Source organism: Pinus tabuliformis, chromosome 8 (assembly GCF_031772625.1).
Source record: "Pinus tabuliformis cultivar Carrire ecotype Pingquan chromosome 8, CPIR1, whole genome shotgun sequence".
NCBI classification, from domain to species: Eukaryota; Viridiplantae; Streptophyta; class Pinopsida; order Pinales; family Pinaceae; genus Pinus; species Pinus tabuliformis.
In genome coordinates this window covers 59,397,458-59,416,047 of record NC_142294.1, presented here as the reverse complement: position 1 = coordinate 59,416,047, position 18,590 = coordinate 59,397,458, and positions in this window count along the sequence as shown.

The following is an 18,590-nucleotide window of genomic DNA, read 5'->3' as shown; positions in this document are numbered from 1 at the left end:
AAGCGATCATGCTGGGAGCGCGACGTGTGGCAAAGTACGGGCGGAAAAACCGCCGGTTCCCCGCGAGTTAAACAACGACTATGAAGGGTGTTGTGATATTGATTATCGACTGTCAGATGGATGGGCAGAGATCTGACGGCGGGAGGTTAAGCAGTGGGCCCGGTTTATAATAAACTGTGTTTTAATATATCGGGACTGTTTTGCTTGGGCAGGGGGATTTGGTTATTAATTAACCGGGGGTTAATTCCCTTTGCGCGCGGCGAGGTTCTTAACAAGTTCCAGATAAACTTATTAACCCTCGTTTATACAGTGATTATGGTCGTATTTCGACCGGGGAGGGGATATGTATTTATTCGGGGATTTTAATATATTTACACAATACAGGATAGGGTAAAAATTATAGGGATTTATATATAATACATGTTAAAAATTAATATGAATTTTGAAATGAACCAGTGCTGAGTTAAAATGCTTTTTGCATTAAAAATTAGGTTGTAGTGGGAAAAATGGGTTTATATGATATTTGTGCATTTCCCTAAGTGAAATGGGGTTTTTACTTAGGCAAACGTTTATGAAATGGGATGAGTGATTTTAGTGATATTAAGAACAGATCCTTAATATTTTAGGGGGGAAATTAGTAAATGATTAGGGAAAAATATGAAGGGGAGTTAGTTATGAAACCTTGTCTTGCTTGAGCTGCATCAAGTCTAATGTCCGCCATGGCACTTGTGATAAAAGTAAAAATTAACACATTTTTAGAAACATAATCCATCATAGGTATCATTCTGCAACACCAGTCTACCTACCCTGCCTACTTTGCCTAGAATTTTTTCCTTCTTTATTTGGGTGCACTTAGACTAGCAAACCCTCATCAACTTTTTTTTTCTTTTGCATGGCAAGCCTACCTAAGTCTGCACTTATAACATCCAAGGGCTCAGATTTAACTGTTGAGCTCCTTTGATTCTCTACCTATCTACTCATCTGCCAAGATTAAACAGTTTGGTTAGATTTTTATTCTCTATCTCTAAAACAGGAAATTCAAACATGAACTAGTCAAGATTAAGTTGTTTGGCCATTCATCAATTTGTGGAATAAATTAACAAATTACACACAATACTTTATTTACAGAAAATGAAAAAGTAGTGGCATTTTGGACTTGCACACTTTCCTGGTCTTTCTTTATTTGGGTTCATTTCTTTCACTTTTTTGACCATTTTATTCTTTTTACCCTTTGATTTTTCTTTTAGGGTATACCCTCTTTACATTTTTTAATTTTTTTGATTTTTTTTGATAATATGGAAAACCTTTGCAACAAGGAAAGGGATGAACATATTACAAAGCTAATCAAGTCAATCATGAAATATGACACCTATTGGTATAGGAGCATAACAGTGGCTCCACTTGGGGATGGCTTTCCCTGGTGGAAAGTCAAGAACAGCAGGTCAGAGAGCCTTCTGAATAACTTAGACTGTGTTCTGAAATTTCCTTTTGCTGGTTGCTTTATTGTATATATGACAACACACTTGTGAAGCTTAGGGCCTTCTCTTCATGTTTCAACTGCAGCAAGTTACTATCCAATTCAAACTGTGACATTATTAGGGATATAGTATGTACAAGCTAGAGTTAGAATACATCAAAAAACTGGAACAAAGTAATGTTTCAGCATTCGACCATTCACTGCTCCTTCTTCTGTTTCTGTACCATCCAAGATCTTACGAAAGTAAGTATTATTCCCTTACAATGCATGGATGATAAATGGCCCTTTCCACAGGAAGTCAAACTTCCCATGTTTTCCTTTGTCTTCTCTTTGGGAATCCCACCTTAGAACTTTGTTTCCAATGTAGAAGTCTTCTGCTTTGGTCCTTTTATCAAATATTTTCTTGAATTTTTCTTGTAACACTTGGGATCTTTGGTGCACTTCTTCTCTGGTCTGCTGCAAATGGATGGTTTGATTTATTCTCCTTTGAATGTCATTGGGTTCCACCTGATCTTCTTGCAGCAATTTCATTACATGAACTTCTATGAAGGAAACACGACCTCCATGCCATAAACTAACTCATAAGGGCTAGTTCCAATAGATCTCTTTGTAGTAAGTCTGTCTGCCCATAGTGCATTTGTAAGTTTCTTGTGCCAGTTTTTCTTGTTCTCTTCCAACAATTTCTTAATAATATTAATCAGGCTTTTATTGGAAGACTCAGCTAGACCATTACCTTGAGGGTAATAGGCTATGGAATGGCCTAAAGTGATATGGTATTTGTTACAGAAATTTATCATTTTCTTGGACTTGAAGGCAACACCATTATTGGTTATGATCATTTCAGGACAACCAAATCTAGACAATATGCTGGTTTCTAAGAATCCTATAATCACTATATCATTGGCTTGTCTAGAAGGATTGACTTCTATCCATTTGGTGAAATAGTCTATGGCAGTAAGAATCCATTTATGTTGGCCAGAAGAGGGAGGGTGTATTTCTCCAATGAAGTCCAAAACCCATTGTTGAAAGGGCTTTTTAGTGGAAATTGGTCTCAGGGGTAAGGGTAACAGTTTCATTTTGCCTTCAAAAATTTGGCATTTGTGGCAAGCAATGACAAACTTCTTTACATCAGCGAACAAGGTTGGCCAGTAAAATCCAGCCCTTAGGATTTTGTCTGCAGTTGATTTCCAGTAAAGGTGTCCACCACAGTCCCCTGCATGAAATTATTTGAGAACTTTGTCAGCTTATTTTTTTATTAAAAAGTTCAATAGAATACATTCATGATTTTTCCAAAAAAGAGCATTATCTAAAATACAAAATTTTGAAGCTTTCATCTTTAAAAACCTTTTCTTTGTTCTGGATAACCCTGGAGGAGCCTGCAGGTTTAATAATACATGAGTTATATCAACATACCAAGGTGGAGTCGTCATCTCCTGTTCATTATCCACTTCATTAATATCCAGGACTTGAAAGTTTGTTTCAGTCATGAGTTTAGCTAATCCCTGTCCTTTTATAAGCTTTGTAGGTTTTATTTCGATATCATACTCCAATATATTAGCTATCTATTTACCTCGTTTGCCTTCAATTCCATCCCGAGTCAAGATGTCTTTGAAAACAACATTTGGTACATAAGCTATTACATGAGAGTACAATATATAGACTCTGAAATCTTTAATAGCTTTCACAAGTGCAAAAGCCTGTTTTTCCATGATTTTGTAATTTAGAGGTGCATCTCTAAGTGCTTTACTGAAAAAGGCTATGGGTTTTTCACATTCTTGATCATATTTTTGCAGTAAAATAGATGCTATAGTGTGTTCTGATGCAAATGAGAAAATTATGAAGTCTCTATCGAACTTTGGACTTGTGAGGACTGGTGTTCTAGTCAAAGCCATTTTAATATCTTCAAATGCTTGTTTGGCTTCTACTGTCCATTTAACCTTTGAACCCTTTTTTAACATATTGTTCAAAAATCGAATTAATTCAGCCAAATTAGATATGAATCTTCTCAGAAAGTTAATCTTTCCTAGGAAAGCTTGAAGTTCTTTGACATTTCTGGGGTGGGGTATTTGCAGAATAGCTTCAATTCTAGTAGGATCAATTTTGATGCCATCTTTGGAGATGATATGGCCTAACATTTTGCCTTCCTCTAGACCAAACAAAGACTTTTTAGGATTTAATGAAATACCATACTTTCTGCATTTTAAAAACACTTGTCTTAAATGATCTAAATGTTGTTGATCTGATCTAGAAAACACAATGAGGTCATCTAGATATACAACCAGAAAATCGTGAATCTCTTTTGCAAAAGCTATGTCCATTGCTCGCTGAAAGGTTTCCCTTGCATTGCTCTGCCATCTAAGGTACATGGAAAAAGTCTACATGCAACATCATCGAAACATACCTCAAGCATTTGTAGATGCAGGTAAAAGTTGTCCAAGTGGTTTTTCGCCTTCACTACTTTGTCAGGGTCATAGTTTGTTAACAGGTTCTATTATCACTCAGGTTTTCCCAAAAGTTGTAAGAAAGGGAAGGATGCCGAGGTAATCACATACCAATCTTTTAGATACAGAATCTAGCCAATCTGTATCTATAGAGGGCTCTCTCTTTATGATTTAGCTTTGTTTTTAAAGGTATTAGGCTAGTTATGAAGTTCAAGGGTTTTGTTTGAGTTTGCGGGGTGAGATTCAATAGAACAGAGAGGTAAAACAGAATAGTTCAGTCCATTGGGCTAATGGAGTCAAAGAAGATGGCTTTCTGGATTTGGTTTCTTAGCAGAGGATGGCTTCACAGAGCAAGGTAGCCAAACAGGGAACAAACAGAGACTGGAAATAGATGGAATGGGTTCAAATGGGTGAAGGGCAATAAAGAATCCTTCAACCTACTGAAAGAGGGAAAATGGATGATTACTGATAAGGAGCAGTTAAGAATTCTTTAGAAAATAATTAACATGAAAGATTCATGAAACAGGAGCAATTAAGATTTCACTGCTTATTCTAATTCTGAAGAAAACACAAAGAAAAATAAAGACTGAAAACAAAGTGCGATCAAGAATATTCTGAAATTAACCTTTTATTTATCATTTAGATTATGAAACACAAATGATATAATAAACAAGAAAATTGTAAAACACAGGATATAAAGGAATTATTGGTCCAGAGGTTGATTCAAGAAATTTGTGACAAGTCCTCTGCTTCAATTCTTCATCCAGTAGGCCATACAACAGTTGATTCCAACAACTCTTTATTCCAAAATTTCAATATTACAACAGAGTCTAGGAATCCACACTCCACCCTCAATACTCCAATGGAGGGGGTATTTATACAACAAAATATGTACAACAAATATCTCATAACAACGGTGAGATAATATCTAGGTTTTAACTAATAAGAGTTTAGAAAAATAGAAACAGCTAGTCTCTATGATAAGAAAAGGGTAAACTGGTGTTGTGCTGGAGGTAGGCTCTTTAATTCGGCTAGTAGTTGTCTTCTGTAGTAACTCTGCGCCGGCTGCCTGTCTTAACTGTGCTCTTTAATTCTGATCTACTTTCTTTAATTCTGCTCTGACATCTTTATCGCTGATTTGATACACTTTAATGCTGCATTGATACTCTTTAACTGTGTTTTGACTCCTGCTCATCGCTGTCCATCGTGTTCTAGTAAAACAAAACTGCTAATGTGTCTTCTGATCATCTTTCCTCTCGCAATTCATGTCTCTAAAGGTCCACTGATTAGGGTAGCAATCTCCCTGTATATCCCTTTATTTCCTTTTTCTGCGAGCTTGGAAGTCCCTCGGTATTGGTTCGAACTGTTTTTAAAAGAGGAAGAAACTGTAAAGCAGCAGTTTGGTTGAGGCCACGAGCTCGTTGATGGAGTCTTTTCTGTTCATGAGGCAGTCAAGAAACTGGAGCCGAGAACTCAGTCGATTTTATGCTTGGAGCGCGATATGCAGAAAAAACTATAGCAAAAATGACATTTTTACCCCTTTTTTCGACAAAAATGAAGTTGTGGCAGGAATTTTTGGGTTGAAGGACAAATGACGTAAGCAGTACGGAAGATGTCAGCGGGAGTACGGGGGCAGTTGACATGGTGGGTGACGTCATTAAAGGGACAGATGATGTCAGCGAAGGGTGACATGGCGGGTGATGTCAGCAGAAGGACGGTGGTAAGCGGTTTTGCCCGCACCGCTAGAAATTTTGAATAATATAACACTTATTCACAGAGATTATCCTGATTATACACTATTTGTGGAATGCATGCATAATACATAACCTCCTCTACGTTGATCATCAATTTGCGGAATTAAAAACAATCGCATGCGCACATTGAAACATCAATCACACATATCAACACAGTATGTAATGGGGAAAGCATACAGCTGAAAACACCTGACTATCTGTATATTATAATGATAGAGAACATGTAACAATACATAGTACAATACTCCTCACAAGTACTCAGTACTATCTCCACCTGCTACACACAAACTAGCTCAGATATGAACAAGTCACGGGTTCAAATCTCCTCCACTGTTTTCCTGCCTATACTGCGCAATCCAAGTTGAGAAAAGATCAGATCCAAGTTCGAATTCCCTTGGTTTGTACTGCGCAGTCCTCATTGGCAATCTCAATCAATGATTGTGAAAATCTCATGCACAACTATAGTCACAACTGATAGTAGACTCACCCTTTCACCAACCTCTAACACTTGTCTCCACTGAACTGTCCATGCACTGAGTTAACCGATGTATTCTTTAGTTGATTTATGAGTTAATAATTAGTGAATTAATTAATAATTAATTCACATCACTCATCACTAGTGTATTTGGCAGTTAGACTAAATACAACTAGTTCAACTAAGTCAAACTGAACACAACTCCATCAACTTCTCAATCAACTCCACCAAACTCAATCACTTGAGTTCTAACTGAAGTCCATCATGCAATAGCTCAACTAACCCATAGGAAAAGTGTATTTCCTTCTGGCAGTTGCATGTGCCACATCTGTAGCTCGAACTGAAGTGCTGCAAGAGGATAAGATAATGTTTATAGTCCAAATATTATTAAGAGCTAATAATATTCGACAGTTCTATTTTTTAGACTAGTAGTCTAAAAATAGACTCCGCCCATATGTCTAAAAATAGAAGTCCATCTATTTTTACCAACATGACCAATCATCCATAACTAGCATCCTGCAACTCATAGACCATGATCCATATGTTTAAAAATAGACATAGTCTAAAAATTTACTTTGTGCCAAAAATAGCCTGCGGGCCTACTTAGTGAAGGCGACTTCTTTTCACTAAGCTCCATCATCTTGTTGCATTTTCAACACTCCCTCTCAACAAGATATGGATTATCTACAACCCCTATCCTACCTCTGTGGTATTCGAATTTTCTCCTGGTGAGCGCCTTCGTCAATATATCAACATCCTGATCCTCTGTGGGAATGTATGAAAGTAACATGATTCTCCGCTGCACACAATCTCTGATATGATGGTACCTGATGTCGATGTGCTTGGATCTATCATGAAATACTGGATTAGCTGAGAGTTTAATGCAACTCTGGTTATCACAATAAATCACAGTAGGCTCCAAGTGTGACCCAAACAACCCGACCAGGATCTTCCTCATCCATATAGCCTCGCATGTAGCCAAACTTGCTACCATATACTCGGCCTCTGCTGAACTGAGTGCCATGGATCTCTACTTCCTATTGTACCAAGAAACTGTTGTCGACCCAATACTGAAGATCCATCCAGATGTGCTCTTTCTGTCCGTTGGGCTCCCTGCCCAATCTGCATCTGTGAAGTCACATAGCTTCACCTCATACTCCTGTCTGTACCACAATCCATATCCCGATGTGCCTCTGAGATAACGCAATACATGCTTGCCTGCCTTCCAGAAGAGCTTGGTTAGCTTAACCATAGCTTGTGAAAGCTAGTTAACAGCATAACATATATCAGGTCGTGTATTGACCAGATACATAAGCGACCCCACCAACTGTCGATAAACAGTGGCATCCACTACCTCTGCTGAAGTAGCATCTTCCTTCCTCCAACCTCCAGGAAGAGGAGTATCAACAGGCTTGCAGCCATGCATGTTGAACTTCTCCAGTATCTCCCGGGCATACTTACCCTGAGAAACAAATAGTCCATCACTGCGCTGCCAAATTTCCAATCCCAGGAAATAATGAAGGAGGCCCAAGTCCTTCATCTCAAACTCTCTAACAAGATCCTCCTTGCATGAAAGTATCAACAACTCATCTCCCGTCAAAATCAAATCATCTACATAAAGTACAATGATTAGCAACTTACCCTCCACCACAAGCTGGTATAGGTTAGGATCCGCCTTACTCTTGGAGAATCCAAGTCCGGTGAAATAACTATCTATTCATGTGTACCAAGCACGTGTGGTCTCTTCCACTCCATGTCCTGAAGCTTATCCTTAGGAACTAATAGCTCCTCATCTGCATGCAAGTGTGGCTCCCTCTCAAGCGAACACTTCATGGCTTTCTCCTCCTGAAATTTGATATCCCGTCACACAACAGTCTTATGACTCTCTGGCAAATACACACGATAGTTTTGGGGCGTATCAGTGTACCCCACAAATATCCCAAGCTCTACGGTCGGTTCCAACTTCTTCCTGGCATCCTTCTTCACATGCATGTAAACAGGAGAACCAAAAATCCTCAAATGGGAAATATCAGGCCTCTTACCAGAATAAGCCTCCTCGAGTGTACTCATGCCAAGTATCTTGTGAGGACAACGGCTCTGCACATATGCTGCAGTATTGCATGCCTCCGCCCACAAGTGAAGGGGTAGGCCCTAATCATGCAACATCGCCCGTGCAGCACCCACGATCGTTCTGTTCTTCCGCTCAGCAACCCCGTTCTGTTGTGGGTTATGGGGAGCTATGAGCTCTCTTCGAATCCCTTCTGCGCTGCAGAAGTCCTTGAACTCACCAGAGATGAATTCACCACCATTGTCGCTCCTAAGATCCTTCACCTTCTTCCTCGATTCCTTCTCGACCATTGCTTTGAACTCACAGAACTTTGAGTATGTCTCGCTCTTCTTCTGCATGAAGAAGATCCAACACTTTCAAGAGAAATCATCAACAAAGATCACATAGTAGTTGTGCTTTGCTGTCGAAGCTACTGAGAAAGGTCCACACACGTCTGTGTGAATTCTCTCAAGGATCGTCGTGGTGCGACTATCCTTCTCGTGAAAGGTGGCTTTCACAAATTTTCCCAAAGTACACCCCTTGCACTGATCTGACTGTGCAAGAGTGCCTTTAGGAAGCCCAGTAGAAATCTACTGTAGAATCTTCAAGGCTCCATGGTGAAGATGGACCAATCTCTGGTGCCACAGCTTGCCATCATCCCGGCTCACCAATCCTTCTACCTTGCATGCCATTGCTGCGCAGCCATCTACATGCAATTGATAAAGGTTCTTGACTCAAGCCCCTATCTTCTGGGTTTCTCCAGTTGTCTTACTAGGCAAGAAAGCCTTTCCCTCGCTGAAGACAACATCATATCCCTTGTCTTATAACATCGCTACAGAGATAAGATTCTTCTTCAATCCTGGAACATGCATCACTTCCTTCAATATGAAGGGTTTACCAGATTCCCTCTCAAAGGAAATGGTACCGATACCGATCGCATTGTATCTACCATCATCGCCCATATCGATGTGCACTACAAGATCTTTCTCATCCAGATCAGAAAACAAATCTCGATCTCCTGTCATGTGAAAAGATGCACCACTGTCCAAGAACCATACCGTTCCAATCACACTTGATACCAAGCATGCGATCAGCGAAAAATCCAGCTCAAACTGCGAGGCTAAGGCCTCTCCCACTGCAGATCCAACAGCTTTCTTATTTTTCTTCTTTTGCGGACAATTTGTGGCATAATGTCCGTGCTGGTGACAGTGAAAGCACTTCACCTTGGACATGTCCTGCTTATTGCCTTTCACACCGGAATAAGAAGCTTTCTTGTTCTTCCCCTTCTTTTCTTTGGCAGCCAAAGCGCAATTTTCTTCATCAGATGCCTTTGATGAAGATCCGTCCCTGGTATTCCGCCTGATCTCCTCTTGCACAAGATCCGACCAAAGTCTCTCCCATATTGGAAATTTCTGCCGACCATTGACAGAGTCCTGATAGGAATGCCAACTCTTCGGAAGACCAAGGAGATCCAAGCTCACCAAGTCCTCATCATCGATAGTCACCCCCACACTTCCCAGCTCATTCCGGCAATGGATGAACTTCATGAGATACTTGGGCATACTGTCTCCTTTCTCACACTTAATGTTTCTGAGTTTATCCTTGAGCGCCAACTTCCTTTGGTCGCTCTTGCTTTGGAATAAATCTGTCAACGCTTTCCACATCAAGTATGAAGAAGCCTTTCCATGCAGGCTGGATACAAGGTGATCCTTCACACCCTCCAACAGAATCCTTCGACACTTTGCTGTCTTCTTTTGCCAAGCCTCAATGTGAGCAGCATCAATAGGCTTTGGGACCTCAACATCTATGAACTCCTTCAACCCATTTTCATCTAACACCGCCTCCATCCTGTCTTTCCATGCAATATAATTCGAGCTGCCTTCAAGGGCATACTCCAATCGCAATCCGTTGAAAGACATTTCAACTTCGACATGAAGAAAACACTGCTGCAAATTCGAATTCCACCAGCTCAAAACTCAACCACTTCTGATCTAAACTTCGTGAGAACAAAGTATTTCTCGTACAGAGATTGACTGTATGGGAATTTACCAGATATCTCACCTTCCAAAAGAAGGATGAATCCAAAAGCTACCTGGCCCGATTACAGGCTTTGCCTGAAGAAATAAAATGTAATCACTTTCTGAATAATAGATCTGATGATCAACTATGCTCTGATACCATGTATAAATTTTGAATAATATAACACTTATTCACAGAGATTATCCTGATTATACACTATTTGCGGAATGCATGCATAATACATAACCTCCTCTACGTTGATCATCAATTTGCGGAATTAAAAACAATCGCATGCGCACATTGAAACATCAATCGCACATATCAACACAGTATGTAATGGGGAAAGCATACAGCTGAAAACCCCCGACTATCTATATATTATAATGATAGAGAACATGTAACAATACATAGTACAATACTCCTCACAAGTACTCAGTACTATCTCCACCTGCTACACACAAACTAGCTCAGATCTGAACAAGTCACGGGTTCAAATCTCCTCCACTATTTGCCTGCCTCTACTGCGCAATCCAAGTTGAGAATAGATCAGATCCAAGTTCGAATTCACTTGGTTTGTACTGCGCAATCCTCATTGGCAATCTCAATCAATGATTGTGAAAGTCTCATGCACAACTATAGTCACAACTGATAGTAGACTCACCCTTTCACCCACCTCTAACACTTGTCTCCATTGAACTATCCATGCACTGAGTTAACTGATGTATTCTTTAGTTGATTTATGAGTTAATAATTAGTGAATTAATTAATAATTAATTCACATCACTCATCACTAGTGTATTTGGTAGTTAGACTAAATACAACTAGTTCAACTAATTCAAACTGAACACAACTCCATCAACTCCTCAATCAACTCCACCAAACTCAATCACTTGATTTCTAACTGAAGTCCATCATGCAATAGCTCAACTAACCCATAGGAAAAGCATATTTCCTTCTGGCAGTTGCATATGCCGCATCCATAGCTCGAACTGAAGTGCCGCAAGAGGATAAGATAATGTTTATAGTCCAAATATTATTAAGAGCTAATAATATTCGACTGTTCTAATTTTTAGACTGGCAGTCTAAAAATAGACTCCGCCCATATGTCTAAAAATAGAAGTCCATCTATTTTTACCAACATGACCAATCGTCCATAAATAGCATCTTGAAACTCATAGACCATGATCCATATGTCTAAAGATAGACATAGTTTAAAAATAGACTTTGCGCCAAAAATAGCCTGCGGGCCCACTTAGTGAAGGCGACTTCTTTTCACTAAGCTCCATCATCTTGTTGCATTTTCAACATTGGGGGCTGAGTGGTTTCGGGTGGAGGGCAAGCGATCATGCTAGGAGTGTGACGCGTGGCAAAGTACAGGCGGAAAAACCGCCGGTTCCCCGCGAGTTAAACATCGGCGATGAAGGGTGGCGCGATATTGATTATCGACCGTTGGATGGATGGGTAGAGATCTGACGGCGGGCACTCATGGAATATGGCGGGAGGTTAAGCAGCGGGCCCGGTTTATAATAAACTATGTTTTAATATATCGACACTATTTTGATTGGGCGGGGGGATTTGGTTATTAATTAACCGGGGGTTAATAATCCCTTTGCGCGCAGGGAGGTTCTTAACAAGTTCCACATAAACTTATTAACCCTCGTTTATATAGTGATTATGGTCGTTTTCGACCAGGGAGGGGATATGTATTTATTCGGGGTTTTTAATATATTTACACAATACGGGATAGGGTAAAAATTATAGGGATTTATATATAATACATGTTAAAAATTAATATGAATTTTGAAATGAACCAGCGCTGAGTTAAAATGTTTTTTGCATTAAAACTCAGGGTGTAGTGGGAAAAAGGGGTTTATATGATATTTGTGCATTTCCCTAAGTGAAATGGGGTTTTTACTTAGGCAAATGGGATGAGTGATTTTAGTGATATTAAGAACAAATCTTTAATATTTTAGTGGGGAAATTAGTAAATGATTAGGGAAAAATATGAAGGGGAGTTAGTTATGAAACCTTGTCTTGCTTGAGCTGCATCAAGTCTAATGTTTGCCATGGCACTTGTGATAAAAGTAAAAATTAACACATTTTTAGAAACATAATCCATCATAGGTATCATTCTGCAACACCAGTCTACCTACCCTGCCTACTTTGCCTAGCATTTTTTCCTTCTTTATTTGGGTGAACTTGGACTAGCAAACGCTCATCAACTTTTCTTTTCTTTTGCATGGCAAGTCTACCTAAGTCTGTACTTATAACATCCAAGGGCTCAGATTTAATTGTTGAGCTCCTTTGCTTCTCTAGCTATCTACTTATCTGCCAAGATTAAACAGTTTGGTCAGATTTTATTCTCTATCTCTAAAACAGGAAATTCAAACATGAACTAGCCAAGATTAAGATGTTTGGCCATTCATCAATTTGTGGCATAAATTAACAAACTGCACACAATACTTTATTTACAGAAAATGAAAAAGTAGTGGCATTTTGGACTTGCACACTTTCCTGGTCTTTATTTATTTGGAGTTCATTTCTTTCACTTTTTTACCATTTTATTCTTTTTACCCTTTGATTTTTCTTTTAGGGTATACCCTCTTTACATTTTTTAAATTTTTTGAATTTTTTTGATAATATGGAAAACCTTTGCAACAAGGAAAGGGATGAACATATTATAGAGCTCATCAAGTCAATCATGAAATATGACACCTATTGGTATAGGAGCATAACAGGTTCTTCAGGTGCCTTGACAGCTTCTTGGTCTTCCATATCTTCCTCTCTATGCTCCTCCTCTTCGTTAGATTTTGATAGATCTTCTTCTTTTTCTTCGGAGTCTGATGGATCCTCTTATTCTTCTTAAACACCTAACTTGTGGAAATTATCATCTGAGAGTACCACATTATCTGCGTCACCTCTTTTAAAAGATGGAGGCTACTCTAGTTTCTCTGTGCTTTATGCAATCTCTAGTAGCTCTTTGAGAGTGGCGAGAACAAGATCTTTAATTGTTGAAACCACTATCCTAGTAGGAGTGGTCACATTTTTCTTTGGAAAATAAGGCTGAATGTGTACTCCATGAATCAGTTCAATAGCCTTTCAAGACTTACGGGTTATATGTTAGATGGCCCGAATGTGCTTGTAAGAGGTTTCACGTGTTTTTTCAACATCGGGCTGAGAAGATTCGCCAACTTCGGGAATATGAATAGGGGAGGCGTTGGGAATATTGTTGCCTTAACAAGAATATGTATGGTGAGGGTGGGTGAGGTTATTAACCATAAAAATATGGTTTCCCTCCTTCTAGCGCTATAAATGTTGACGATGCTATACCCAACAACATTCAAGGGGTCTCCCAGATATGTGGTCCAATTAGACATGACATAGTTTGGGATAGGAGCCCCATCCAAAATATGGCCTGGTTGCCAGTTTCTTAAAGGTTTTCCTTGGATCTAACTATCAGCAAGAGAGAGGAACACAAATGTTCCTTTGAAAAGCAAGTAAGTGTTTGGTTGTAGGTGTGTCAAGGTTCTTCTAATGCGGAGGGAAAGGAAAGTGAACTTCTAAGAGACAGGTAATAGTACGACTCTGGTAGAAACACACACAACAAGAGATATCCGCCTAATATCTAGTGGAATAGTTCACAAATATGTGATGGGCATTGCAACCATTAGAACACATTTTCAATATGGTAATCACTAAGCTAACCGAAATAGTTCAACTACTTTAGTACAGGTGAAAAAATATATGAATCATAAACATTCACGAAACAATCCTAAAAACATTCATAATCCATGCATGAAGAACATGTTGGCCATTAGGCTTCATATATTAAGTAAAAGTCCCAAGACACATCCGTACATCGAACACCACTAGCTCCAATAGTGGAGCGTTGGAGCCACCACTTTCTCCTCAAAAGAACTAGCTTGTCTCTCAAATGCCTTGGAGGAGCCAAGGTGAAAACTCCTTTACTCACACAATGGGGATGTATATATAACCAATGGGGAAATTGTTGGGTTGTGTTATATTCTTTCCACGACTAGCCCAAGTATTAGGTGGGCGTACCTACCTATGGTTTTGTGCGTGGTTTTTGCACATGGTTTTGGGCGCAATGGTTTTCGGTCCATGGTATTTTGTAGATCCGGTCAAGGGAACTATGGTTATGTTCTAATCCAAGGTTAATGGATTGGGGTTTATGGATGCTTCGACATGTATATATATGTATTGTAAGATTGAAAGGAAAATAATGAAAAATCAATTTGGTAGTCCCGGTTTTGGGATCCAAGGGAAAATCTTTGTGTAAATTTGTTTTATATGTTATGCTCTCACCATCGTTTATTTTCTATTTTTTAGAATTCGTATGCAGGTAATTTCTGTATGGGGTTAAAATCTACAACGATGCTTCACCTCCTTATGACTATTTGACTACCCTCATGTATGTTTGAATTCCTATGACTTTTCAACTTTACATGACCCTTCATCTTCTATACATGTCCTTTGGACTTCCACTTTACAATATATTTTCGAATAGTAAATTACATAATCAACAATAATGATGTGGCATATGACGACTCATGACATGACACTACTGACATGGATTGCATAATGACATGGCAATGTCAAGCCATTCTTGCTTCTCCTTGCTACGTGTCTTCTTGAATATGTTCTTTTTTCCACCTCCATATGGCTTATAGGTGAGGATTCTTCAATGATATCAAGTCTTGAGCTGTGATTGCAAACTAGGGTTTCAGTAACTTTAGGTTCATATTGAACATTCTCTAAATCTATCCTCTATGGTTGAGTTACTTTAGATTCTGCCATCTCAAGTTCTACAACACCAGATATTTCAGGTCAGGTTGATGTTCCTTATTCTATTGATTTTAATTTCTCTGCTTTGATTTTCTCCAATTAACTAGGTGTGTATTTAGGGGGTAAACCCTACATTCTACATGATTGTCTTGGTAATTCTGCCACAATGAATTTTATTACAGGTTTGTTTCAAATTTTAATCAACCAAATAGATAGAAAAATAAAATAAAAGGGTAACTAGGTATAAAATAATTACCAAGCTCCTATGAGTTGCGGAATACCATTTCTAGTACATGCAAGCAATCATCCTGAATTCTGTGTTCGGTATATCACAAATGACAAGGAAACCGACTTTGTTACCTATGGATGGTATGAAACCTAGAGGGGGTCTTCCGATATACCTGAGAGTACATGGAAGGTCAGTTTATATTAGTGATGTCTAGTGCGTTCTGTACGATAGTAATCATTCTGATATACTTTTCGTACGTGGAGCGCCATCTGATATACCTAAGGGTATGTGGAGAATGATCCTATATATTTACGTATGTGGAATATTGACTACCCGCAAAATGTAACACAGATAATTAACGACAACTCCTATGTTTCTAGACGTTGGAACACGTCTTCTAACCTAGAATCAAACTAATGTTTGGTTGATTTAATGTTTGATTGATTTTGAAGTTCCTCTTCTCATTAAGTTTGATTGAATATTATGTGATGTAAATGATACAACAGTTTCAATTCCAATCTATGTAGCAAGTATGTGAAAATGAACTCTTTAATTCAATGAAATTCTATATATGGGAAGGAGAAAGTTATTTTGATATTTCAACAAAATGCAAGAACTCAGCATTTACCATATTTCTTTTCACCCAATGCAAAAATTTCACTTTTAGATTTCAATTTATCAAACAACACAATAATTACAAAAAGCTATTTTCTATCACACAAAAACTCTAAACTTTCAAAATACTAAGAGAAACCAACAAACTCTTTCAAACCACGATTTCAAATTTATGTAATGAAGGCCAAATTACTTTAAGCACAATTCTGTGTTGTTCTCTTTAAAAAGGAATAATCAATATTCTTGTCAATTCAACTAAAACAACCAACTGTGAATCAAAAGTGTTCACTTTGAAAAGCTCTAACTTTCCACTCATGCTAATGATTTTATGAAAGCATGTATACTCAAGCGTCTAATATGATCTATTGAGAGAAGAAAGACAGACTCACACTAACCCAACAATGACCAACCTTTCTTTTGATAAATCAATAGATCAAACTCTAAACCGTAGTTTGCAAAGATAAGAAAATTTTCAAAAATAATTATCCAAGGCATCAAATCAAAATACAATTGACTTTTTAATAATGTAAACAATTGCAAAAAATCATAACAAGTAAAATTTTTTAGACCCAAACAACAAAAACCCTAATTTTTTTAAAAATTTCTGTGTGTCATAGGTGAGAAATTGGAACTAGTGCAGTGTCGCTTTGTTGCTAAGGGAAAGACTGTGAAATTTTTACTTTGCTGCTAAAGCGGAGGGTGTGACACCTGAGAAAAACAAAGAAAAATAAAAAATGAATCCCCACGTTGAGAAATTTAACTTTTCAAGCATCTAAATATAGTCAACTAAGGTAGTGGAATACAACTAGAGAACACATGAAGGCATATAAAAGAACATAAATGTTCCTCAATATGGTTTACAATTTGTTAGGAGGATTGTCAGACCAGGAGTAACTCCATGAATAACTTGTTTATTGCATTAGCCATATCATGAATTTATACATGAGCGGAGAGACTCTTGGGATTCCAATTCCAAGGTCTCTTGGTTTTCTCCAATGCATAACTGACAATAGTTACAATAATCCTTTCGGATTAGGTCAATATTCCCGCCCCCCTTAATCTGAAGGGATGTTGGTGAGTCCAAGCATAATTCTGAATCTTCCAAAATTTTCCCTTCCAAGCGCTTTGGTGAATAAGTCTGCAATCTGCTCATTTGTGGAACAATATCGTAGGTGGACCGTTTTAGCCTCAACATGATGTCGAATAAAATTGGATTTTATATTGATGTGCTTTGTTCAATCATGGAAATTTTGGTTCTTGGCCAACTTTATTGTAGAAGAGTTTCCAATTGGGAAAGTAGTTTAATGTACTTGTTTCTCCTACAAATCTTCTAGAATTTTCTTGAGCCACACAATTTCTTTCACTGCTTTATTTTCTGCCACATATTTTGCCTCAGTTGTGGAATCTATTGGAACTGACTGTTTGTGTGAACTCCAGGAGACAACTCGTGATCCAAGACTCATAACATAACCTAAAGTAGATACTCCAATTTATTTATCTCCATCGAAATCTGAATCAAAGTATCCAATCAAAATAAAGTCATCCACCTACGTATACTTGAGTCCAAAGTCTTGAGGTCTCTTCAAGTATTTTAGAACCCTTTTTGCAGTAGACCAGTGACCCTCACAACGCTTTTGCAAAAACCTAGAGATGATTCCAACAACAAATGAAATGTATGGTCTGGTAGTACTCAGGCAATTGAGACTTCCTATGAGATGTCTATATAAATGGGAGGCCAACATATAATATATTACATAAGCATTTAATATTATAAAGCTTCACTTATGAACCATTAAACATTCCATCACTTATAATCCTCTTTAAAAACCTCAAGTCATATATTATATGCTCCACACCAACATGACCAACATCCCACCATACAAACATAATACCATCATGCTTATATCACTCCATTCAAACTTCATGTTATTGAAAAAGGCACAAAGCTTATACACTCACTTAGCTCAAACCATCAACACACTTTATATATGTGCCAACAGTAAAAAAAAGGGCTTCAATGAATTTAAAAGCATACTGGCACAAAACTCAATGACACCAGCGCAACACTGGCACCATGTCTGACCAAGAGTAACTCCATGAATAACTTGTTTATTGCATTAGCCATATCATGAATTTATACATGAGTGGAGAGACTCTTGGGATTCCAATTCCAATGTCTCTTGGTTTTCTCAAATGCATAATATGCAATATTTACAATAATCCTTTCAGATGAGGTGTCAACACGGACAAATCTTGTCTTGTGGACAAGACAAGATATTCCTAGACTCAATTATTGAATCTAGTGACCAACAAACAAACTAGTAAATTGTTCTCAAGGTCCATTCTATAGAATCATAAGCAGGAATAACGGAGTATGAAATCCATAACTTTCAAACAAAATGCATGATGAAGATCCTTGCTATGGTTTGATGTAGCTTCCCAATGCTTATAATCTAGATCTGCAAACACAATAACAAACAAAGGATCAAAGGCATATGGTAAATAAATGATTCAATACAACCAACACTAGTGATCAAGAAGACTAGTTTCTAATATCATAACTAATGGACAATGAATGTAAACATCCAATATATCAGATTCAATGGACAATATATGGAGAAAGAAATACTATTTTGTATTATAATTAAATGAGAATGAGAGATACAACCTAGCATATTGACAAATCTCCTTCCAATAGTCTCCAATCCTCCCATAAGTGACAAGCTT